The sequence below is a fragment of the Eumetopias jubatus genome, unplaced genomic scaffold (genome assembly GCF_037043125.1).
Source record: "Eumetopias jubatus isolate StellerSeaLion01/CBP00866 unplaced genomic scaffold, mEumJub1_p1.0 scaffold_8, whole genome shotgun sequence".
In the NCBI taxonomy this organism is placed as follows: Eukaryota; Metazoa; Chordata; class Mammalia; order Carnivora; family Otariidae; genus Eumetopias; species Eumetopias jubatus.
In genome coordinates, this window is record NW_028274814.1 from 141,540,963 (window position 1) to 141,566,106 (window position 25,144).

The window sequence follows — 25,144 nt, forward strand, 5'->3', positions numbered from 1 at the left end:
GGGGTGGGGGCAGCCGCACACCGTACATCCCAGGGGTCTCCGTGCAGACAGAGAGTGGAGCCCTGGTAGAACGCACCGGAACAGAGCGGCACAGCCTCGCCGTGTGGTGCAGGTTCCAGTCCAGCTGCAGATGAGGAAGGGGGGGCTGGGACTGCAGGAAGTCCAGCCGCGACAGGTGGGGGGCCCTTCAGGATGCCGCACAACAGGGGTGTGTCTGAGAGGCCACAGCGGAGAATGGCAACTTCCAGCAGAACCGTGAAAGAAGGAAGTGCCTGGGCCCCAGAAAGTTCCCGGCAGGCAGGGCTGGACAGAGGGCTCTGCCAGACAAGCCCTGGGTTGCTCTGTCGGGGGCCGGGGTGGGGGCAGCGTGCTGCCCTAGGGGGAGCAGAGAAGGAAAGTCTGGAAACCATGATGTGCCTCCAGGGTCCCTCCTGCTCTAGACCATGCATCTCGCTCTGGTCATCGTCCCCCTCGGCCCATCGTCCCCCTTGGGCCTTCCCTGGCCTCTGGAGAGGAGCCACGCACCACCACCCTGGGCCCTCGCCCTCGGTCTCCCCCCTCCGTCCTCCACCTGCCATCCACTCGCGCACTGTCGCTTATTTGTTTGGTGGCCCCCTCTCCCCCGAGACCCCTGCAGCTCAGGGGACAGGGCGGCCCCTCTGTTGACTGTGGTGCACAGAGGTCCTGGAGGGCGGCCGGCACCTTCCTGGGTAACGCACAACACCCCTCCCCACATGTGTTCCCTCCCTGCCCCCAGATGCCCACCGTTTCACGGGAGCCCTTAGTCTGCGGTCTGCAAACCTCCACACACCCACTTGCACCTTCACCTTCACCGGGTGAACCGGGTGCTCTGTCTGGGGGAGGCCACTTCCCTCTTGCCCCACAAGGCTGTGGCACACGCTGCTTCAGCGCATCTGCCCTCCACCCCCTCCTGTGTCAGGCCGAGCCCCCCGGCCCTCGCTGGTCTGCTAGCCCCTGGACCGCACCCCACCCAGAGGAGACCCCAGTTCTGGGCTCTGCCACCAGCCTCGGAGGAAGGAGGCTCCTTGGGGAACTTCCACCCCGTATACTGCGTGGGCGGCTCACTCTGGCGCCACCACACCTGGACGCTCCCGAGCCTGTGCCCTGGCCCCACCTGAGCTGCCTCTGAGTCATGGAGGCTCAGCCGTGAGGGAGCCCATCTCCTGCGGGAGGGAGGCCAAGGGCAGACCCGGCAAGTGCGTCCTGGTCAGAAAGTCCCACCCCCTCCTGGGCAGAGTGAGCGGCGGGTCCTGCAGGCAGGCGCCAGGGAGGAGACGTGGGGGGCCCACACACTGTTTCCTCCTGCCCTGAGGCGATGGAGCCAGCCATCGGGCTGTGAGTTGGGGGCTGCCCCCCACCCTGTGCTCTGGGGCCAGACCCCGGGGGCAGATGCCCCGGAACAGATCAGCATCATGACCAGTCAAGTCCGAGAATGCTGAGGATTTGATTTCAGTTCTTTTTCTGAGTTGTGCCCGGTGCTTATCCGGCGTGGCTCACAGAGGTTCTGCTGCAAAAAAGCCCTGGACGCTCCAGCCATAAAACGGCAGCCAGAGATGTCCCAAATCTGAATGTGAGCCCTCTCCCCTTACAAAAATTTTAAGGAGGAATTAAAATTTCCATGTTAGATTCCATGTTAGATTCCCTTGCAAGGTGAAGTTCAATCAGCAGGAATTAAACCGTCTCTCGCCCTGTGAGCCAAGCCCCGTGTCCCCATCTGGTTTCCTGTCCGTGATGCCCGGGGTCAGCGGGGTCTTCCTGTGGGACCCACAATGGGGGCTCACCTGGAGGTGGTGGGCTTCCCACGGGGCCCGGGGGCTGTGACGCCCACACCTGGATGCTCGTGGGCTCACAGTAGACGCACGGCCCCCCTCCCAGCCCCACGGCCCCCGATGCTCAGCATCTCGCTCCAGAGCACAGAGGTCCTGCCCCAGTTGGAGGACCCACCGCGTTTCCTCAGGGCCCACAACCCCAACGCCCGGTGCAAACCACCCTCCAGAACTTTCCGGGTCTCCAGTGCCAGGGGAATAAGAGTCCGTGAAGCCGATGCACACGTCCAGTCTGACAGACCTGTCCTCCATGGAAGACTCTTCCCATTCTGCGTCTTTCTGAGCAGAAGAGGCTGTGCCCACAGGGAGGATGAAGACCCTGTGAGGCAGAGTGAGGGAGCGGAAGGACGGGGCAGGTCCAGCTCCTTTGTTTAAAACGACCCTGTTCTCTGTGCCGCGCGTCAGACTGCTGTCCCCTCCCGGAGCCTGGGGGAGCAGATCTTCGGGGTGAGGGGCACCATGTGCTGCTGGGAGGGCCCACGTGCCCTCCTTCACTGGGGCCACCATGACAAAGCCCCACGGCCGGCGCCTCCCACAACAGACCTCCATTGTCTCGGGTCCTGGAGGCTGGAGTCGGAGACCCAGGCACGGGGGGGCTGGCTCCTCCCGAGGCCCGTTTGCCACGTGGACCCCGTCCCCGTGCGTGTCTGTGTCCCCATCTCCTCTTCTTAGGTCACATTGGATCAAGGCCACGCCTACAACCTCGTTTCACCAAACCAGCTCTTTGAAGACCCCATCTCCAAATACAGTCCCACCCTGAGGTCCTGGGACTCCACCATTACAACTGGGGCCACAGTTCAACCTGCAACAGGTGGTGATGGGGGTTCAGGATCCAAGAACAGGAAGGTGGAGGAACGGCAGGTGGGGGGGTACTTAGTTTTGGAAGATCTAACCCAGACCCTCCCACCCAGTATTGACTGTGCAGTTGGGACTTGGAGGCACCAGCCCCGCACCTGAGATGACACGGGTGCGCGAGGGGGCAGGGCCCCATCTCCATATTCTCTGCGCGGAGACCCAGGAGGGGAGGCGGGTGGGGGCAGCCCCGGTCCACATGCTCCAGCCCCGAGAGGTTGGTGGAGAGCAGCTCCCCCAGATCAGAGCGGGAGCATGCGGGGAAGGGTCCCTGCAGGAATCCCAGCATCCCGCAAAAAAGGGACAGCAGAACCTACAAAAGGCGTAGACTCGCCTCATCCCAGACCCCAAAATCCCCCTGAAGCGGGAAGAAGCCCGGCAGGCGGAGGCTCACTCTGGAGGCCGCCGTGGAGGTCAGGGATCTCTCCCCAACACGGTGACGTCATCCGCGGGAGGTCGGCATGCCGGGCCGGCCGCCCAGTGTGGACGCTCACCCCGAACCTGCTCTGAACTCATGGACACCGGGTGTGGACGCTCACCCCGAACCTGATCCAAACTCATGGACACCGGGTGTGGACGCTCACCCCCAACCTGATCTAACCCCATGGCCGCCGGGTATGGACGCTCACACCGAAACTGGTCAAACCTCGTGGCCGCCTGGTTGGACACTCAGCGAACCTGATCCAACCCCACGGCCTGGTTTGCTGCCAGGCAGAAGTGACTTCCTTGGTTGACATCTCCTCAAGAACTCTTCAGCTGTTCCCATTAACTCTGGAGTTCAGCCCCTCCCATTTTCAGGGCCTGTTCTTTATGTAAACACAGTAGTTAATTAGAGAGTTTGTCGAGCTGTTTAAAATGCATTCTGCTTTAAAATAAGTAAGCTCAATAAAAAAAATCACAGCATTTTTAATATCAACTAATTCTTCCATCAGATTCTGAGAAAAATGAGTTCACATAAGTTATTAATACGCCTCCTCTAATATCATTCATAAATAAGTAAATGCATCTCAGCTCACGCTGATAGATGGGAAGGTCCTGAAACTGGAACTGCTCCACGTTTGGAGAAAAATCAGGGGGTGAAGGTCACATGGATGGCTTGAGGTGATCTGAGAGTCTGTGCAGGCTGTCACACCCGTCAGAGCCTCCCACAAGGGCACCGTTCTGTCCTGTGAAACACCCAGCTGCCCAGCTCGAGGCCCAGACCACAAACATGAATCCAAAGGGAGAAGGAAGGGCACTTCTCTGAAGCAACAAGGAGCATTTGGCTAAGTGGTGGCCGGCGGGGGCGGGCGGCTGAGCCCGGGGTTCTCATGCGGCCAGAGCCCAGCGCAGCGCCAGAGCCGAGCCAGCCCTCAAACCCTGCAGGCCAATGCCAGGCCACGGTGCAAAGACGGGGACAGGCACGCACTCGATGAATCACAAATCCCAGACTCCTCGGGACACCCTGGGCTGGCGGCCCCTGGAAGATGAGCCCCCCACCGCCCCCGCTCTGTGCCTGCAACACAGAAGGGCTCAGAGAAGTGGCCGGGCAGAGTCCCACACTGGTTCCTGACCTGTGCAGAAGACCGGGTGGAACATTCCAGAACTCCTCTCCCTCACCCAGGTGAGAGACCGAGAAAGAGAAGGACACACAGACACAGAGACAGAGAGACAACCAAAGGCAATGCCACGTCCCAGGGGGCAGCGGACTCGCCTCCCACCTATGCAGACCTGAGAGATGCAGGGACGAGGCTTCTCGCAGGGAGATGTCCGGGTAGCCCAGTGGCCCTGCGTACAGTGACTATCAGCACAGGGTGTGAGGACCCGACTTTGGGCCACCTCTGCGGGGCTGTCCCAGCTCAGAGCCCCAGGCACTCTGCTGCGACCCCTCCTCTGCACAGTCCTGATACCTGTGTCCTTCAGAGGGATTCCTGGAAGCCCACCTCGGGTACCTCCAGAACCGACCTATGCTCCGCAGAGCTCAGGGACAATTTTCAGGACCCTGGTCAAGCATCTCAAGCCAGGTGGCCAAAGGCAAGCTGCCTCCCCTCCTCATAAAACCTGCCTCTGGTCACCAGGACCCCTCCTGCTCAGGCCAGGTGCCCAGACAGGCTCCCCACCCCACGCACCTGCCTTCCCCGTCCTGGAAAACATTGTCAACACGGTGCCCTGGACACTGGACAGAGGCCCCCTGGTGCCCTCTCTGCGCGGCACTGGGCCCTCTCCCCTGGGCTCCCACACCTGCTGGTACCTCCACCTGGGGTCGCCTTCCAGAGGACCTGTGAGTCCAAGCTACCCCTTGCAGGTCCTAGGCTGAGGGCACCGTCTTCCTGCCTGGTACCCATGCACCCAGAGTGCCTACTGGTCCTCCTCCCAAAACCCCATTCTCTCAGAGGGAAGCCAGGTAGCCCCAGATGTCCAAGTCCCTCACCCCCTCCAGCTTCCCATTCTTTTCCGTTCCTCTGCTCACCTGACTTCTGCACACCTGGCCTCTGCTGATCTGGCCTTCGGCCTGGCCTCTCCCCCGGGACCCTATTCTGATCACTGGCCTTTGGGAGAGAGGACCCTGCCCTGTGCCCATGTCCACCCAGCCCCCCTCCCCAAATACAGAGGACATGCTCAGCATGCATTTGTGGACTGAAAGCAGAGACATCAACAAGCACCAGGGCCCCCACCCCCCCCGACAGTCTCAGGGTCACCTGCATGGCAGGTGGTCAGGCTGAGTCAGCAGCTCCGTCCTTGGGTGTAGGCTCAGCCACTCCTGGCTGCCCACGGGGCCAAGGCACAAGCTGGCCTTTCTAGAGATGAGTTTCAGAGAAGTGAGGCGGCTGGAGCCTGCTGAAAGTGGGAAGCCACCCTGATCAGGTGGGTATAAACCTTGCTGCATCTGAAGCTGCCCAGGAGCAGGCCCATGTTCACCCCAATTTCCACAGCTGCCTGTGGCCACACTTAGCCTGGTTATGGGCCGATCGTACACAGCTCTGCTCCCTCCACACCTGCTGCAGGATTTGTGTGGCATCTGTCTCTGATGTGGTGTGCAGGGACTCTGAGGGGAAGCCAGCGGCCAGGTCCTGAGCACTGGGATCAGGCCCCGGATGCTCCCTGATTTGGGGGTCTCTGTTTCCCAGCCCCCACTTCCTCCCTAGCCCAGTGCCCATCCCTGCCCTTTGCAGAGGAAATGCCATCTGGGACAACATTCCTGAGCCACCTGCACTGATTCTTTTCCTCCAGCGTGGCTGTTGTCTCTGTCATTAGCCACACATGGTGGCAGCCACTGGGGAAAACAGATAGTAAAACCCAGGATCTCCCGCTGGGATTACATGTACCCATGAGAAGATGGGATGAGCCCTCGCTGGGATTCAGGGTGTGGGGACACTGGCCAAGGCATGTGCAGGTCATGGGTGACCTAGGAGGGTCTGGCTGGGTCTGCCTGGAGGTCAGAGAGGGAACCAATTTTCCGAAACATGCAGCCTGTCAGGCGACGGTTACCGTTCCTAGCTAGGTAGACACTGACTTAGCCCCACCCCATGTCAGGTTCTGAGCTGGCCAGGGCCCTGGCATAGGCAGAGAGAGGCTCCACCCTGGGGTCTTTGCACCTTGACAGTGGGAACCACACCCCAGCTCCCAGCACAAGGGTCTCGACTCTGTGACATCAGCTCTGGCCCTGGGACCCACTCCTACAGTGCCTGGGGAGCTGCCTCATGGGCAGTGCAGAGGGAGAGGTCTTCCTGTTGGCCCACTGAGCACCACCTGGCACCCAAGCATCTTTGAGCAGTGGGAAAGCAGGGTTTGAGGCTTGCTCACCCTCAAGCCCCAGGTGGGTGGGCAAGGGGCGAAGCCATGCCCTCCCCTCCCCACACAGCCTGGCCTTCTCCTGTGCAGAGCATCCCCTGTGATCCATGGTCAGGTCCTTGGCTGAGTGCCCCTCCCCAGCAGGCTCCAGAGGACACCCCAGGACCCACACATAGGTTCCTGCATAGAAACAGGAATGCAATGGAAAGAACTGCATGTCTCAGAACTTAATTAAGAAAAGGAAACATGTCAGAGAATAAATGAATGAGGGTAAATTAAAACATTTCTTTCTCTCAGCCTTCACTGATCTAACAGATAAGAGTTTGTTCAAAAACATAATAGCATTCACAAATCAATAAATATGAACACCACATTAACGAAATGAGGGCCAAAAATCATTTAATCATCTCAAAGAAACAGAAAAAGCATTTGACTAAATTCAATATCCATTTGTGATAAAAACTCCCAACAACATGGGTATAGAAAGAATGTACCTCAACATTAAAAAGGCCATATATGGCAAGCCCACAGCTCACATCACACTCAGTGGTGAGAAGCTGAAAGCTCTTAGTCCCTCTAAGATCAGGAACAAGACAAGGATGTCCATTCTCACCACTTTTATTCAAAATAGTACTGGAATTCCTGGCCACAGCAATCAGACAAGAAAAAGCAATCAGAGGCATCCAAGTTGGAAAGGAAGAAGTAAAACTGTCACCATTTGCAGATGACAAGATACTATATACAGAAAACCCTAAAGACTCCAACAAAAAACTGCTAGAACTGATACATGAATTCAATAAAGTCTCAGGATACATATCAATATAGAGAAATCTGTGGGGGTGACTGCATGGCTCAGTCGGTTAAACATCTGACTTTTGATCTTGGTTCAGGTCTCAATCTTAGGGTCGTGAGTTCAAGCCCAGCTCTGGGTTCCATGCTGGGCGTGGAGCCTACTTGAAAGAAAGAAAAAAAAGAAAGAAAGAAAGAAAGAAAGAAAGAAAGAAAGAAAGAAAGAAAGAAAGAAAGAAAGAAAGAAAGAAAGAAAGAAAGAAAGAAAGAAAGAAAGAAAGAAGAAAGGAAGGAAGGAAGGAAGGAAGGAAGGAAGGAAGGAAGGAAGGAAGAAAGAAAGAAAGAAAGAAAGAAAGAAAGAAACGTATTGCATTTTTATACATTAGCAATGAACTATGAGAATGAGAAATTAAGAAAACAATCTCATTTACAATTACATCAGAAAGAAATAAACACCTAGGAATAAATTTAACCAAGGAAGTGAAAGACCAGTGCACTGAAAACCATGAGACACTGATGAAAGAAATTTTAAAAGATACAAATAAATGGAAAGATACTTCATGCTCATGGATTGGAAGAATACATACTTTTAAAATGTCCATACTATCCAAAGCAATCTGCAGATTCAATGCAATCCTTATCAAAATTCCATTACATTTTCCACAGAAATAGAAGAAATAATTCTAAAATTCATATGGAAGCATAAAAGACCCCAAATAGACAAAACAATCTTGACAAAGAAGAACAAAGTTAGAGGCACCATGCTCCCTGGTTTCAAAATATATTATAACTTATAGTAATCAAAACATATGCTATTAACATAAAACAGACACATGGATCAATGGAACAGAATAGAGAGCCCAGCTATAAACCTGTGCACATATGGTCGATTAATTCATAATAAAGGGGGCAAGAATATACAGCAGGGAAAGGACAGTCTCTTCAACAAATGGTGCTGGGAAAACTGGACAGCCACATGCGAAAGAATGAAACTGGACCATGTTCTTACACGACACACAAAAGTAAACTCAAAATGGAGTCAAGACTTGAACATAAGACCTGAAACCATAAAACTCCTAATAAAAAACACAGGCAGTAAGCTCTTTGACAGCAGTCTTGGCAATGATTTTTTGCATCTGACTTCAAAAACAAAGACAACAGGGTAAAAATGAACAAATGGGACCACATCAAGCTAAAAAGCTTCTGCACAGCAGAAGAAACCATCGACAAAACGAAAAGGCAGCCTATGGAATGGGAGAAAATATCTGCAAATAATAGACCTGATAAGGAACTAATAACCAAAATATATAAAGAACTCACCCAAAAGTCAAAAACCAAACAATCTGATTTAAAAGTAGTCAGAGGACCTGAATAGACATTTTCCCAGAGAAGATATACAGATGGCCAATGAATGAAATGACATTCTATATCACTCATCATCAGGGAAATGCAAACCAAAACCACAACTCTCCTCACACCTGTCAGAATGGCTTATGTCAACAAGAAACTAATATGTTACATGTCAATTATATCTCAACAAACAAAACAGTGGCAACAATGTATTTGCAATTATAGCTTCTGGATGAGTGAAATAATGCAGCAAAATTGTGAGTGGGAGGGAGGAGCTAGGAGGGCCCCGTATGAGAGCTTGGATGCTCTGGCGGCGCAGCACTACTTAAAGTGGACTCGCATTCGTTATAATGGATTTTGCAAACTCTAGGGCGACCACTAAAAAAGTTAAAAAAAAACAGAAGAAGTGTAAGAGATGTGCTAAGAGAGGAGAGAAAATGGAACCATGCAAATGATCAGTTAAAAGTAAAGAAAAAGAGCAGATGACCAAAGAAGAAGCAAAGAGCAGAGAATAATGAACGGGAAACAGTAACAAATGTGCTGGGTGCTACTCCAACTGTATCAACTGTCGCTGTAAAACATGAGTGGTTTAAAGACAGCAACTAAAAGAGACTGTCAGGGTGGAGAAAAAAGCAAGACCCAACTACATGTCATATACAAGCAACCCACTTTCTATATAAAGGTGCTGATAGATAAAGTAAAGGGATGGAGAAAGCTATGCCCTGCTGACACTAATCAAAAAAAGTGGGAGTCATTCCGCTAAGGTCAGACAGAGCAGGTTTCAGAGCAAGGAAGGTCCTCATGATAAAGAAAGGCATTACGTAATGAGAGCAGGCTCAACTCTCCAAGAAGATACAACGGTCCTTAATGTGCACTGGCTGGCATCAGAGCCCCATGACCCCTACCCCATCTGGTTGGGTCCTCCCCCGCCTCAGCCCTGGGGTCTCCACTGCAGGCACACTATAGGCCTGGCGCTCATCCCCACTGTCCTGAGATATGGGAGCTCCCCCTACCCTGCCCAGCTGGCTCTCTTCAGCTCCCAGTTGACTTCCCTGACCTCCCCTTCACATTGTACCTGCGCGCACCTGGAGGCCCTCCCCCTGCTCTAGCTTTCCAGAGTCCCGACCAGCCAGCAGTGGGTCACAGGAGAAGACCTCTAGCAGTCCAGGTAACAGAAGCCAGCTGCAGTTGTCCTTGGCCTGGCCTCTTGAAAGAGGGATGGCCAGAGATATACGGCCAGCCCGCTACCCAGAAAGGATGCAGTGGGAGAAGTTGACCAGGGCTGCTGCTGTGGGGCCCCCTAACCCTGGGATGAGAGGCAGTGGCTGGTGTGAAGACTCTTCCCAGAAGGAGGCTCCAATGACCCCCATCCTCCTAAGCTCCAGAGCCCAGACCCCTCCCCTGAGGCCCCAGGCAGGAGGTGGGATGTGGGGCATCAGCATCAGGACTTGGGGTAACAACTCTTTGAAGGTGTATAGATGAGTCACCATGTGACAGAGCCCAGCAGGAGACCCTGGTGTGTTCACACTGTGTGGAGACTGTGTACCTGACACTGACCCCCCACCTCTGGTTGCCCCCACCCTGCCGCACACTCTGGATGGAGGCCACTCCTGGGTCCCATGGCTGACCTGCAGGATGCCCAACCTCCCCGCGTGGGTGGCCCTGTCACTCTGTGTGGGGCGAGCAACCAGCAGCCAGTGTGGAGGGGGAGGGGGGCTCCTCCAAGCAGAAAGGGGTGAGGGATTTGTCCCCTGAATCGCGGGGACCACTCATGCTCTCTTCCCAGCAGCTCCAAAGGAGCACGCTTGCTGACTGAGGTCTCTGGAGAAAGAGCTGAACCGACAGAATCAAAACCTTGTAACGCCGCATGTGCGTGGCTTTCAAATCACGGCCACCGGGAAGTAAGTTGGAAAGGGGCAATCACACAAGGAGGGCTTTGCAGAGCAGAGAAGTGCCACTGTGGAGATTCAGAGATTCGGAGATTCAGAGATTCAGGCCAGCTATTTGTACAGGGAGCAGGAAGGTGAATTTCAATTTGATGCCTGAGCTTTGACAAAGACTCCTTGTCTGATATCTGTTGTGGAGGCAGAGGTAAATGTCAAGTAGCACTCACTCAGCCCCAGCCCCCAGGGGTGAGAACCGACTAGCCAGACAGGAGGGGCTGGGGGAGGGAGCTGAGAGGGGAGGGGAAGGGGAGGGAGGGAAGGGTGGTGGAGGGGAATGGGAGAGGGGAAACCATGCAGACTCACTCCGTAACACCCCAGGCCTGCTGAACTTTGGGAGAAGTTACTTGTGAGTCCCAGGTTCGGGTGCCCATTTCTCCAGAGCAGACAGGAATCCTGTGCACAGGTGCAGGATTCAGGAAGGGAGGGCCTCACGCACCTCCCCAAATGGGCCTGAGCGCGGACTGGGCACACGGTGGGTGGGAGCCCGGGGAGAGCTCTTTGCTCAGGAAAAAAAGAGCAAGGGGCTGGTGGGCCTCCCGCTGAGGCTGGGGGGGGGGTCTTCCAGGTGAGGGACAAGGTAACGCCAGCCACCTGCTGCCTCCACAACTGGACACTAAGGGGTGCAAACGAATTGCTAAGATGCAAATGCACCGAGAGGCCAGAGGCAGACCTGCTCCGAGGGTCCAGGCTGGTGTGACGTGCAACCTCTCCTCCCAGGTCCCCTCAAATGCCACTGTCCCCTCCTGGCCCTGTAGCCTCACCCCTGGCCCTGGAGATGGAGCCACAGAGCACAGCCTTGCTAGGAGGTGCTGGCCTCCACCATCAGACGTGCTCCCCGATGATGGCGGCGGGGTCTGCTCAGCGAGGCCCCACACCAGCCTCGAGGTTAGCATTAGCAAGCAGCATCGGCCCTTAACTGATGCCAAATTTTGATCCTGAGACGTAAAGACAGTCCTGACCCAAGGGAGGATTCCTCGAGGACATCCAGCCCAGAGCAGGGGCCACCCGTGGGGGAGCGGGGCCAGGCTGGACGGAGGCCACTGTGTGTGGCTCCTCGACCACGGAGCCCTCTGGTGCCGGGGGATGGGACCACGCTCCTCCCGCAAGACCCCCCACAGAACGAAAGTGGGCTGCGTGGGAGCCAGGGAGTCTGCAGTACTGGTCAGCCCCAGCTTGAGCGGGCCAGCCCCTGGGACGTCGCCCACTCTCTGACCTGGAGCCGTGGGAAGGAGCACCCAGGTGGGGACGCCCAGAGAGAGGGGCAGGGAGGAGCCACTCCCATGCTGCAGCCCCAGAAGAAGGCCACAGAGGGGCCCGTGTGTGGGGACAGCCCAGGGAGGAGGTCACGGATGGGGAGGTCCTGGGTCTCTGCCGTTTCCTAGACGAGGGTCAGCCCTCACAAAGCATCCACTCGAGGTCTCCGCGGGTAAGTGAAACGGTGGGCTCGGGCCCCCAGGGAGCTCACGCACTGTCATTCCAGGCGCTGTGTCCGGGTCCCCACAAACAGCACAGCTACAGTCCCGTTCCCGGAAGAGACCAAGTGTGCTATAGCCCTACCTCTCTTCCCCCAGAGCCCCCCAAGCCCCGGCGGGAGGAGGCCAGTGAGGGCACAGCCCCTCCACACCACCCCCTGCATGGGGGGCACACTGTCCTGGACAGGGTGAGGTCTGAGCCGCCCGGTGAGCCCCCCCCGCCCCGCCAGGGCTGACCGGAGCCCGGCTGGGCTGGTGTGCAGAGTCCATCCTCCCCCACGACGAGGGAACGGTTTGGGGATGATTCTGGCTTGGGGCTCATCCCACCGGGGAACAGCACATCTCTCCCCAAAGATCTGCAATGAGGTGGATGCTCAGCCTCAGTCTGAATACTTAGAAGCAGCCCAGGGCCCTGGGGGGGCCCCCGTGCCGGCTCAGACCCACCCTTCTGGCGGAGCCCGCGGCTCGGAGAGCAGGGCTACAGGAGAGGCATAATCACTTCACTCCTTGTGCCCAAATGTCCTTGTAATTAGCAGTTCTGGAACATAAATAAATTGAACTGTGTAATTGATCAGAGTCCAAGCATGCTTTCCTGTCCTGAGAACAAACAGGTGTGTGCACACTTCAGAGCAGTGTCTAGGGAAGTTTTGCCCCCCAAATTACAGGATCTGTGCCTCTGCATCCAAGCCAAAATGGGGGGTGGGGGTTAGGACGGCCCAGCTCCTTCCAATGCTGGGCTGGAGGCAGGCCTGGCCGCGGGGTGGGAGGGGCCGAGGTCAGAGTAAGCCTCCTGCAGGCTTGGGGCACCTTGTGGACCCCACCAGCGTGTCACCTTCACCAGATAAACGCCCAGCTGCGGGGCTCATCCCCTCGCTCCCCTGGCAGCACATGCAAAAGGCAAGCTACGCAGGACAGGTGGAGGGCCTCACCTGTCATTCCTCACGCCTGCAGACACACCCAGGCCAGGCGGCTCCCCGGGGCCAGCCCAGGAGGGAGCCTCAGCCGCGGCCCCGTTGTCCCTCTGTCCGGAGCAGAAGCGGGGATGCACTCAAAGGACTCTCTGATAGGAAACAAAGCAAAAATCCAGGCATTAACCAGTGAACTGGTCACAGATGACAGTCCTGTTCGGGAGACAGTGACTCCCTTGTTCACGTATTTACTTAATTTTAAGTAAGGCCCCCCAAATCCCTAAATCAACAGTGGATTCTGTAAATTGTTGCATAAGAGGAAAACCAAAGTCCTGGGAATGGCTGTCCCCGTGGAACCGAGGTGGTACGCAGTGGCACAGCGCCATCTGGGGGGGACGGGACACAGCCCTGTCTCCGCTCCACAGCCCCCCACTCCACAAAGGGAACCCAGAGCTGCTTGCGGGGACAGAACAAACTGGGGCCGCCATAATTAAATAACTCTTACTCGAAAGGTCTGAAATTAATTGGAATTCTTTTTAAGGAGAAGATCTCATCTGAATAGGTACTCATGTGTTCAGCCGACTTCAGTTTCAACGGCCGTTGAAGAGCTCGTGCGTGGGGATCCGCCGCTCCTCTGAGGCCGTTGCCCCACGCGACGGGAACTCGGGCAGCCTCGCGGGGCCCCCAGCACAGGGCGGGAGCCCCAAGGACAAACAATGCCCACGTCTGCTCTCTCCGTGGCTGTAAGACCCCTGGCCTGCTATGCTGCTCCCTGAAGACCCAGACGTGCAAAAGGCTGCCCTCTGCCTGAGGAAGCCCAGGCCTGCGGGCGAGCCGGCCACGGCAGGAAGTCTGGGACAGGAGAGACTGCCCTGGGAGGTGGCCGCGCTGCGCTCTCTCTGCCTCCTTGGCTCGTCCCTGCTCCCCTGCCTCCCCCTCCACAGACGTCCCCTGAGTCCCTAATGTGTGCAGGGCACTAAGCGGGCAGCTCTGGGGGCCTAAGAAGAGTGGTTCGTGGAGAGGGGGTTTCCTCCTCAGAATCTCGATGTGGTCTGGTTGCAGGGCCTATGAGATGTACCCAGGACTTCCTGAGATTTGAAAAAAGGAAGCGCATGACCTTCCTCCTGTCAGTTCTCAAAATTCAGTGGCCACCCTTGTTTCAGGAAATGGCTCTTTGTTTCCTTTCGGGAAATCACATGAAGGACAAAGGTAACAGAGCTTCTTAAAAGGAGTGCTGTGGGGTCTTGAAGGAGGAGTCAGATGTTGGTACTGGAGATGATGGAAAATATTCAGGCATTTCCCCCATCCATCCATCCATCCAAATATCCGTCCATCTACCACCCATCCATCCCTCCACCATCCAACCACCCAACCATGCATTCATCCATCCAAATACCCACCCATCCGTCCGTCCATCCATCTATTCATGCACCCATCTATGAACCTAGCCATGAATATATTCCAAAGCCACCATAAACTGATTGAGTTTCACCGTGGGATGCATCCTCCGCAGGGCGTGAGTCTGGAATGAAAAATGGGACTCAGGGATACCCCGTGTTTCTGGATGCGGTTGGAATCTCAGGGCCCAGGGTCAACGGATCCTAATTCCAATCCTCACTTGGCTGTTAGAAGGCTGGCCCACCTGCTCTGAGCCCCAAGGCCACACCTCTAAATGGGAACAATAAGACTCACTTTTGAGCATCACTGAAAGGATTTCAGGAGACAGTGCAGGGCTCGGCGTGGCAGGTAAGGGTATCCCCAGATGGGTCTCACAAAGCCACACGCAGACATCTCGTCAGCTGGCTCCCTGGCTCTGCCCCCACCAGGGCCTGTCCTGGCCCCACTTCTGTGGCCAGCAAAGGAGGTGGCAGGGAGTGTAGCTGAGCAAAGAGGGTACACGGGGTACCCTCGGCTTGAGTAGGACACACTGGAAGATGTCTGCCCTCCACACCCACTCCTGCAGCGTCTCTGAGTCCCCGATAAGGGGGAGGACAAGGAAGCATATGAGGGGAACAGCGGCAAGAAGGTGACAGACGTGGGGCTGCAGGCCCGGTGCTCGGTGAACGGGCCACTGCTCCCGACTCCGCTGACATGGTCAGAGACGGGGCTCACGTGAGGCCCATGAGCAGGATGCGTAAGGGACACAGGGGTGCTGGGGGATGGAGAAGGGACCCCAGATCCTCCACCACCCCAAAACAGACCCACTGCTGGGCAAGTGGTGAGCCTTCTGACCGTGTGAACGGTCCGGCCGCGGGCGGGGGCCAGGACGCGAGGCCACAGCGGTGAGGGGCCCATGTCCGCAGCAACTGCCATCCCACTGGTATCTGCAAACCCATCCATCTGTCCCCCACTTCTCGTCGGCAAGCACAGAGCAGCCTCCCAGGGAAGTGCTTGCCGATGGTTTCCCCAGGCACAGAGCACCCTGACTGCTGCCCGCAGGCCTGTGACGGGTGGCTGCTTCATCCCCTCCATCCTCACGGCCTCCCCTTTCAGCTTCAGACCTGCGGGCATGGGGGTCACACCGTGTTCCCAGTGCCTCCTGGTCTGCAAGCAGAAGAACTGGAATCCGGATCCATGTCACGAAGCTGCTCAGCCCGGTGCCCCTGGGAGTCCCACCGAAGGAGGAGACCAGCTGTGTGGGCAGGAGGGCTGGGATCTGGTCACCACATCTGCTCGGACCTCACCCTGACCATCTGGAAACCAGCCTGCTAAGGAGAAGGTGTGCGGTGCTAACGACCTCACCTCCTGGCCCTGGCCCTGGGCAGGTCTGTTATCACCCTCATTCGGGGAGGACTCAACCCTCAGGAAGCATGGCTTACAAATCTGCTCCTGTTATGACTTTGTCTGTCCACTTCCCTGGAGGTGGGGGGCGGGGGCTCCCGGGCCCAGACTGGGGTCTGGAGTCGGCTTGCTGGCTTTCTGAGTGAATGGATGAAAGCATGAATGAATGAATGAATGATTCAGGAGCATCAGTGCCCAAGCTGGAGTCGGCCTGCCAGCTTTCTGAAAGAGAAAGAGACAGAGAGAGGGAGCACAGGAGGGAGGGAGGGCGAGCCACCCACCCGCCCTGGGCACCGGGCCTGGTCTCCAAGGGGCTTCGTGCCCCGGGAGGGCCCGAGCTCGGTGGAATGGCCCCAGGCCTCCCCAAGCCCCTGACCGACAGCAGCTGGAAGCAGAGCCCACAAGGAAAAGACCACATCTCTGGGTGGTCCTGTCATTTCCTTTGGGAGACAGTGCATTGTCCTGAGTCATCTGTTTCTCGGCATTAGAGGCTTTGGGGGGCGGGGGGTGGGATTCCAGGCCCGAGTCCCACACGGAGATGACGTGGGGTCCCAGGAGCCCTGGGAGCGGCCCGGTCCCACTGACAGTGTCTCCTGAGCCCCCAGCCAGCTCTCGGTGCCACAAGGACACCCCTGGCTTTGAGCTGCTCTGCACCCCACCTGACCGGCCCCCAGGATCTCAGACAAACGCTGTTCACACCTCTGTCCCCGCCAGACTCTGAGATTCACGCAGCTACCTAAGTGCTGTTTTTTTTCCCCCTCTGTGATTGTTTTCCTCAAAATCTCCCTTATCTGACACCCTATTAAAAATTGATTCAAATGAATCAAAGACCTAAATATAAAACTATACAAGTCTTAGAAGAAAACACAGAGGGAAAGAACCCTTGACGTTGGATTTGCGCTGATTTCATGGATGGGACACCAAAAACACAAGCAACAAAAGAAAAAGTAGGTAAACTGGGTTTCCTCAAAATTAAGAACTTTTGTGCTTTAAAGGAAATTACTCAGAGTGAAAAGACAACCTACAGGATAGGAGAAAATATCTGTGTATCTTCTACCTGATGAGGGAATGATATCCTGAATATGTAAAGAGCTCCCACAACTGAACAACAACAAAAACCACCCAATTCAAAATGGACAAAGGACTCTGTTATGGACTGCATGTCTGTGTTCCCCCAAAATTCCCATGTCGGGGCCCTAACGCCCAGTGTGATGGTATTTGGAGGTGGGGCCTTGGGGGATGTGACTGGAGCTAGGTGAGGTCATCGGGGGGATGCTGGGCAGCCCACGGTCTCTTCCAGCTGGGAGGGGGGCTCTGGCAGAGCCCAGCATGCCGGCACCTGGCCTCAGAGCCCCGGCTTCCAGGACGGCGAGAGAAGACACAGCTGCCCTCAGGCCCCCCGTCTGTGGGAGGCAGACCCGAACACACACTTCTCCAAGGAAGACACACACATGCCAAAAGCACATGAAAAGATGCTCAACATCACTATTAGCCTTTCAAGATAAATATTGAATTACTGTGAGAATAAAAGTCGTGAGTTAAAAAGAAAAATCTCGGTTATTTAGGATTTTCCAGTTGCCTAAAGAAGGTGGATTAAGGTCTAAGCCAATTACTGCTGCTCTCACGGAATAGGCCAAGAGCCACACGGGCACCCGGCCGCAGGGAAGGGGTGCATGAGGGTGCGCTGGGACCCCGAATGCTATCGCAATCATCGCGGGCGTGTGGGCAGGAGCCCGGGAGCCGAGGAGCTGGGCGGGGGCTCGAAGCAGGGGAGAGACGGGACGACCTGGAGACACGTGGAGGCCCGGGAGGGAGAGTGGCGGCCTCAGGAGTAGTGGACGGGGCTTCAGAAAGAAGGGGACCTGTGGGGACGCCAGTGCCTGGGCGGCAGAGACGGACTCAGAGCAGCCGAGGGACAGCCCGGGCACAGGCAGGAAACAAGGCTTTGGGGCTTCAGTAAACTGAAAACAAAACTTTAAGTTCCTGCCCCTCTGGGTAAACTTTTCCTCAGAATTAATTTCTAAGATAAATTGTTTTGGAATTGTCTGGTCCACCTCGTCTAAGCCCCCAATGTTTTTCTGATTAGACATTTTCATCTAAATAGACCTGACATCTGAATGGCACCTCAATCCCGGCCATATTGACATCTGCCAGCCCATTGTTTATGAGAAAAGTATGAATTCTTTGTCGACGGCTTTGCTCAAATTGAGCCGTATTCTCCATGAAATTAGATGGGCACTGGGCTGTGCAGGGAGGTCTCGCACACTGCGGGGTTTCTGCAGCCCTGGACGGGGGCAGGGAGGAGGGTCGTGGAGGGGGGCGTCCAGGGGTCCAGGGACAGGGGTCCTGGTCAAGGGTGCCCGGGGGAGCACAGGAAGTGGGTCCCCACGCACCTGCCCAAGTGCATGGCGGGTCCCTGGCCTCGCCATGTTCGGCCGCAACCTGCACCCGCAGAACAACGCACCTCATTGGGGATGCACTGACACCGTTTTCTTTAAGGACACAGTTCCTTAGTTGGAGCAAAACCAGCAGCCAACCAGAAAAAACATAATGAGCCTGAACAAAGGCAGGGTCCATGGTGTCCCTCCTGCTTCAGATGTTTCCCTTCAAATGGGAGGGACATGCATTAAACCCACGAGGTGCTGACCAAATCCAAGCCACAAACATGCCGCACCTGGGGATCATGAAGACAATTTCTCCCTCTTTCTGGCCTGAGGCAGAATGTGGACTGATGATACCGAACGCAGGCTCGTTTACATGGCCGCGACTTCCCAAATGCCCCCGCCTGTCAGAATCACGGTGAGCTCATCAGCACCTTTCCCTTCATCTTCGGGAAAGGAATATGGGAGGAGCACCAGCCACTCCTGCCCTCGGCCCTCACACGCAGCCCGACCCCCTTCAGGTACGCACACGCTCGGGAGGCAGGTGAGAGCCCACGCCCCTCCAGCCCCTCCTCTGGACCCATGGTTCACAGTCGCCTGCCCCACGGTGTCCATGTGCCCCAGGTGAGGCCAGGCCGGACCCCTTCACACCCACAGACATGGCAACTAAGACGGGCTGTCCTCCCCCTGCATGACTCCAATATGCGGCACCTGGTGTCGCTACGGTCTAAGTGACACGTCCCCCAGAGCACAGGTCTGGCCCCATTTCTGGGGTTTATGACTGTGAGCGTTTGCACAAAGGACAGGCTCAGCCGCTGCTCCAGCCACTACTCGCCGTGTGAACAACGGGGCACCACGATCTGCGACCGACCACGTTGCCCCTTCCCGAGTCTGTGGTCAGTTCCCGCACAGACAGCAAAGTGTGTGCTGTGTGGTTTCCTGCTTGTCTCCCGCTGATGAACTCTCCTGACGGTTTACAAATGCGGATGCTCGGGAGTGGAATTAGGCAGCGGCCATGGGAGTAGCCAAGACACGGAATGACGGCCGTGGAGGTGAAACACGGATCTAACAGGACAGATCTCTGTGGCATACCTGGAGAGCCTCCCCTGTGCCACCAAAACACAGGCCTTCAATCGCCAGAGAAACTCACGATTGGCTGCACGTGTCGACCCTTGAACACAATCCCCAGTTCTTCACGACAGGATTTAGTCTGCTCGGTTATTAACTTTCTGCGTCAAAACCTTAACTCCTTAGAACTTTCAAAGTCCTAGACACACGTTTCACAGTGGATTTGGGCATAGCAAGGATTTGTTTGGGAAGGAAGTCCCCGTGAGGAGGGAACCCGAGGCTCAGCGGCCTCCCCCGCTCACTTCCTGCACCCATTCTGGAATCCCAGAACTGCACTGGCCATGGAGCTACTCTCCCAGCTCTGGGGATAACTGAAAGTTCAGAAAAATTAAAAGTTAATTAAAATAAGAATATGTGATTCCGAAATAATGCATCCCATTTCAAAATGCACAGGTAATTTAATGGAGCCCAGGGAATACAGGTTTGCCCCACCCCCGTTGTTTTCCAGCCCTCCCCAGCGAGGCTCTGGCAGTGGTCAGGGACCCGCGATGCTCATGCCCCCTCGCCCCCCACATGGGACCCTGCCTCCCAGGACGCCCGCCCGCTCCTTGGGACGGTTGGGTGGTAGGCTTGAGGACTGGGGAAGAATGCACTGGCACCCACGCCCTGCGTGCCCGGCCCGGGGTGCTGCTGCCAGCCTGCGTGACCCAGAGCTTGGTAATGATTGAAATCAGCTCTTCCCATGGATCTCAGAATAAGCAATCAATTCCTTTGATAGGATTTAAAGACAGAGAGAAGAGCTGATTAAATTAGGTTAAGCTTCTGCCCTGGAGCCACCGCAGCAAGGAGGGGACGATGTGATGCCCCCCCCCCGTCACTCCCTCCCCCACCCCCCAGGACCCCTGCCCTTTGCCGGAGCTGTGCCCCCGCCCCGGAGCTCCCTTCCTTGTCTCCCTTCTAGTGAACAACCTCACGCGCACGTGGTCTGACTCTCGGAGACCCTCAAGTTACAGGCAGAACCCGGGCGCCCCTGAGCCCCCAGGGCATGCAGACCGCGAGCTCCCGGGCTCTAACTCCGCTGGCCCTGCCGGACCTCCACCTGCTTCCCAGCTGCAGCGTCTGGGACCTGGTCCCCGGGGGCAGGCGCTGATACCACAGGCAGTCCCCAAGTATCCGCAGCTCAGTGAGGTGGCCTGCCACAGGGCTCACCTGGAGTCCTTGCTCAGGTGCGCAGGTACAGGGCGAGAAGCTGCCAGGAGGTGGCACTTCCTTCCTGGGAAGAGCAGGGAAGAGGTGGGAAGAGCAGGGTGCATCCAGCTGGCGCCTGCCCCACACAGGATGCGCCCAGGAGTCCAGCTGACCTCCCAATGCAGGCGGCTCCAACGTGGCAGGTCCTGCCCCACCTGCCTTCTGGGGTGCCCAGGACTGCAGGGAGCACCCACCTCGAGGTGAGCAGACACAGCCCCGTGCCAGGCGCCCTGCACCCAAGGGAGGAGGCGGGAGTCAGCCCAGAAGGGTTGGCCAGGGCTCAGCCATGTATGCTCCACCCCGCCCCTCCCTCCAAGTGCTGTGACTTCACCCATGTCCTACAATGAGCACAGGTTGACATTTACTGAGCAGGTCGTGGACCAGGCATGTCCCAAAAGGGGGCATGGCCGCTCCCGTCCCACATGCAGCTGAGGGGTGAGAGACTCAGGGAAGGGGCTGACCCAGGTGGCTGCTTCATCCTGGTCACCCCACTGTGCCTCGAGGTCACGGTCATGGAGTCAGTGCAGGTGAGCTCCACACTGACCCCTTCCTCCAGGCAGCCCTCCTGGTAGACAACCTCACATCTCTCACGATGAGGTCCTGGTCCTGCTGGTTTGCCAGCTGGCCTCATCCAGGTGCCATGCGGCATCCCTATTGGGGTCACTCACTGGGTGATGCTGCTGTCTGACCCACAGGCAAGTGAGGGGTGCTAGGGCACACCCCAGGTTTAGGGGGGCAGGCACACCCCACTGGTCCAAACACTCTGTGAGGAAGCAGGCTCCCCATGGCCAAGGGCTCCTGGCTGGCAGGGGTCTCAGGGCACCGTGGGGACCCTGCGGGGCTTGTGGGCCAGAGGTGCTGGGGACCAGCCCAGGCGTCTGTTGGGTTAGCTCCAGTGAACAGGGAGCCCCTGCAGAAAGCCAGCTGCAGCATGCCACAGAGTCGGGACATCCCTCCTCATGCCAGGTCCCACATGCAGAGGGGCAGCCTGGGCACTGGGCGAAGGACGCCCGCCTCCCCTCCCCGCCAACGACAGCCTCCCACCATGATGGTGAAACCTGGTTTGTCCCCGCGTCTCCTGCACCCTCATCCCAGACTGTCCTGCAGCCACTGCAGGAGCCGCTCCTGGGCCTGGAAACCCAACCAGCGGAATATGTCCGTGCAGAGCCAGCGTCTGCCACCGGCTGAGACGCGCCCGTCCGCACCTCAGAAACGTCCCTCGTGTCCTTAGACCATGAGCCTTAAATCCGGTTCCTCAAAATTACGCTGTGGGGCTGGGGGCAGGGCGACCGCGGGCAGCTCCTGTCCTTTCTGAGGTCTGAGCGGGGCTGCCGTGTTGCCCGTGGGCGCGTCCGTCTGCTGCTGCCTGAGGCCGGATCAGCAGGCACGGGCGCGGAAGGGGGCCCCTCCGGGGCTCGGCTCTCAGGACACTTGGCTCGGCTCAGAGTGGGGACTTCAGGTGGGGCGGGGTGGGGCCCACTTCCTGGGGCGGCGGGGCCTCGAGGGGGGCACCCACGGAGCCGCACTTGCCCATATCAGAGCCAGGATAACCGTTGGCCGCCCTGAGGCCCCACCGTGGGGCCCGTCCCACCTGGGAGGCCCCAGACAGAAAGGGGGCCTGTGGGAGGCCACACACACAGCTCCGTCTTGCCTGCATGGGGTCGTGGCACCAGGGGGCCTTCCCTGCCCGGCTCCCGGCCTGCGAGGTCCCAACCTTGTTGGGGCTGCGAGGCTGTGCTTTGTTGGCGCCCCTCCCCAGGACACAGCGCTCGTCGTCCATCAGGACGTAGCAGGCCTGGCCGCCACGGGGCTGGGCACTGGGAGCCGCCAGTTATCCCTGGTGTTTCCAGGAGCCGCAGGCCACTGCGGGCGGTCAGCCACCCTGTGTGTGGCCTTTGCACCAAGGGGTGACTCAGTCCCTCCTCTGCCCTCCTGCAGAAGACCGGCTAGCCTTCGAATCCCAGGTCCTCCCTGAGCTGACACCCAGACTGCTGCCTCTCAGGGCCTCCGTTTCCCCAGCTGAACACCCAGGGGGTGGCCCGCCCAGCCTCCCAGATTCTGGGGCTGGACACACAGTCTGGGTCAGGGTGCAAGATCCCGCCCAGCACGGAGGAGGGCAGACTCAGACGGTCATCGTGCCAGGCTAGACAGAGGCCCTCGGGAGAGGGGTCAGGCAGACGGGGGCCCCGGTCCTTACCCCATCACCCCCCGACACTGGCCCCACCAGGTACAGTCTGACCAAGCTGGATAGTCACCCACCAGGAGAGGGTGGCCTCTGTCCCCAGCGGAGGGCTGAGAGGACAGGGGCACAGGGAGGCAGGGAGGGGGCACCCAGGAGGCACTGAGCCACCTGCAGCGCTGCCGCCCCGCCCCCGCCCCGTGCCCTCCACTCTCGCCCCCACCTGCTGGCCTGCTGGGCAGGACGCCCTCCTCGCCGTCACCCCGCCTTCCCTCCCTGCAGGCTGGTGGGGTGTAAACCCATTGCGTGGGGGCTGGGGGGGCACAGGTGCCACGCAGCCTGTCCTCCCCACCCCCACCCTCCCTGTTCCCAGCCCCCCGCCCAGCCTGTCTCGCGGGGACCCGGAGACCCCAGCCCCCTCCCAGCTGTTCTCCCTGACCCCCACCTTCCAGGCCCACCCAGGGCTTTCCCATTGCTCGACGTCCCCCGCCTGCACCGCCCTGCTCTGGTCCGGCTTCCCCGGGAGTGGGGAGCCATGTGGGGAGGCCCCTGCTGCTCGTCCCCCTGACTGGTCCCTCCCAGGCCGCGGACGAGGGGCGCTGTCTCCCCGCTGCCCCACGGTCCCCTCAGGGGCTCATCCCGGCCCGCAGGCTGGCGGCAGTCAGCTCTCACACCACCTGCTGACTGACGGTGCTGAGATCCCCGAATCGCGGCTCGGCACACAGCGCAACATGCAGCCGGCTGGCCGCGTTCCACTGGGGGAGATGACGATTTCAGGAACGATCCAAGCCAGGGGTCAGCCCACCGCCCTTCCAGGCCGGTCCCCAGTGCGGGCTACGGCGGAAAGGCTCAGACCCGTGGCGGGACCTCGGCACAGGCTCCCATGCCACCAAAGGTCACTCGGCCCCCACTGTGGATGCCCCGAGCTGTCCGTCCTTCCCGCCGTGTCACCCGCACTCCGTCGCCGCCAGCAGGACCTGTCTCCACGCCAACGCTCGTCTGGCTTATTCGATTGCATCTGTAACTCTTAGTTAATTTGCTCCGTAATTGGGTTTTTGCCCGTGACGCTTGAGATCATTTCATTTGCAGGATCTGGGTCTATTTCCAGCCTGCTGCAGCTAATGCTGGTGGGGGCTTCTCCCACCGGCCCCTCCCTGAGGCCAGTGGGACCGAGGCCCAGCTTTCAGCCTCCCCAGCCGGCTCCACAGCCACACACACAGCCTCCTGCCTGGCAGGCCCCGCTCCGTTCCCTTGGGTCCCCCAGCTCCACGGGGAACCTGGCCCTCTGAGGCTCAAGCGACCTCTGCTGATGTCTGCATAGCCAAGCCAGAGCCAGACGATGGGGCAGCCGTGGTGGGGTGGTGACCTGGTGTGTGAGGCAGGGTCACAGCCAGACTCCAGGCCAGCAGGGTCCTGAGACGTGTCAGCACGCTGTCTCCGGCCCTGCCCCTGCACCTGCATGCAGGGGATCAGACCATCTTCCCCCCGGACCTGCGGGGCTCCTGCCAGAATCCGCGGAGACCAGGCTCTGGGAAGCAGGAGGCGACGGTCAGAGCCCACGGGCAGAGCCATGCAGACACTAAAATACTTGATCCCAGAGTGCCCCGCAGTCACCCCTGCCTCCTCCAGGACCCTCAGCCTCCCCCAGATTGGCCCATGGTCTCCAGGCGCTGGTCTGGCTGGAAGGTCAGCTCTTGACAGCTGAGGTCCCGGGCGGTCCCGGGGGGGCTGAGAGCAGTTTCTGACGGTGGGATGTGATGACCCCGGAGCCCGCACCTGAGCCGCGCAGACGCGGAAGGCAGGCCAGGTCTTCCAGACGCACTCAAGGGTAGCGTGGTTGGGGAGGCTGGCGCTCAGGGCGGTCTGTGCCCGAGACGAGGACTTGAGGGTTTCTCTGTGAAAGTGGGTCGACTACAAACCATCCACCCTAATCAGGGCTCTGCAAGGTCACTGCATGCAAGATAGAATCGCACAAAGCGGCCTCCCCGTGGGCCAGTCACACGCTGACACTGCCCTGCTCGGGCGCAAGCCACGTGGGTACAATGAACCGACGGGAAGGGCTGCAGGACCGTTGTGGGAGGGGGCCCCTGAGGCTCTACTGGACGCGTGGAGATCGGGACCACAGTGGGCAGTTCGGGGGAAGCTGTGTCCCCCCACCCCTGTGCTTCCAACCGAGCCCAACGCTGATTCGGCAGGGAAAACCTCACCTGCGGACACCCTGCAGCCCCGCCAGGTGGACACACAGCGTTGACCATCATGGTTGACATGAAAACTCAAACCCTCTCTCTGGAAAGACCCATGAGCACGGTCGGAAAGCGTGAAGGGAGGGAGCACTGGCAGGGCCCCAGGCAGATAAATGGTCAATGTCCAGAATACGGCAGCCCCTGCACATTGAAACACTGCAGGAAAACCACAGAACACAGACGATTCGAAGGCCTGGTTCACAGAAATGAAGTCCAGGTTGATGACGTGTCGACCATCGAGCTGTGGAGCTCCAGCTCCTGCAAATGAATGAGCATCCATGCGGAAAAAGCACAGCCTGATTCCGGGGA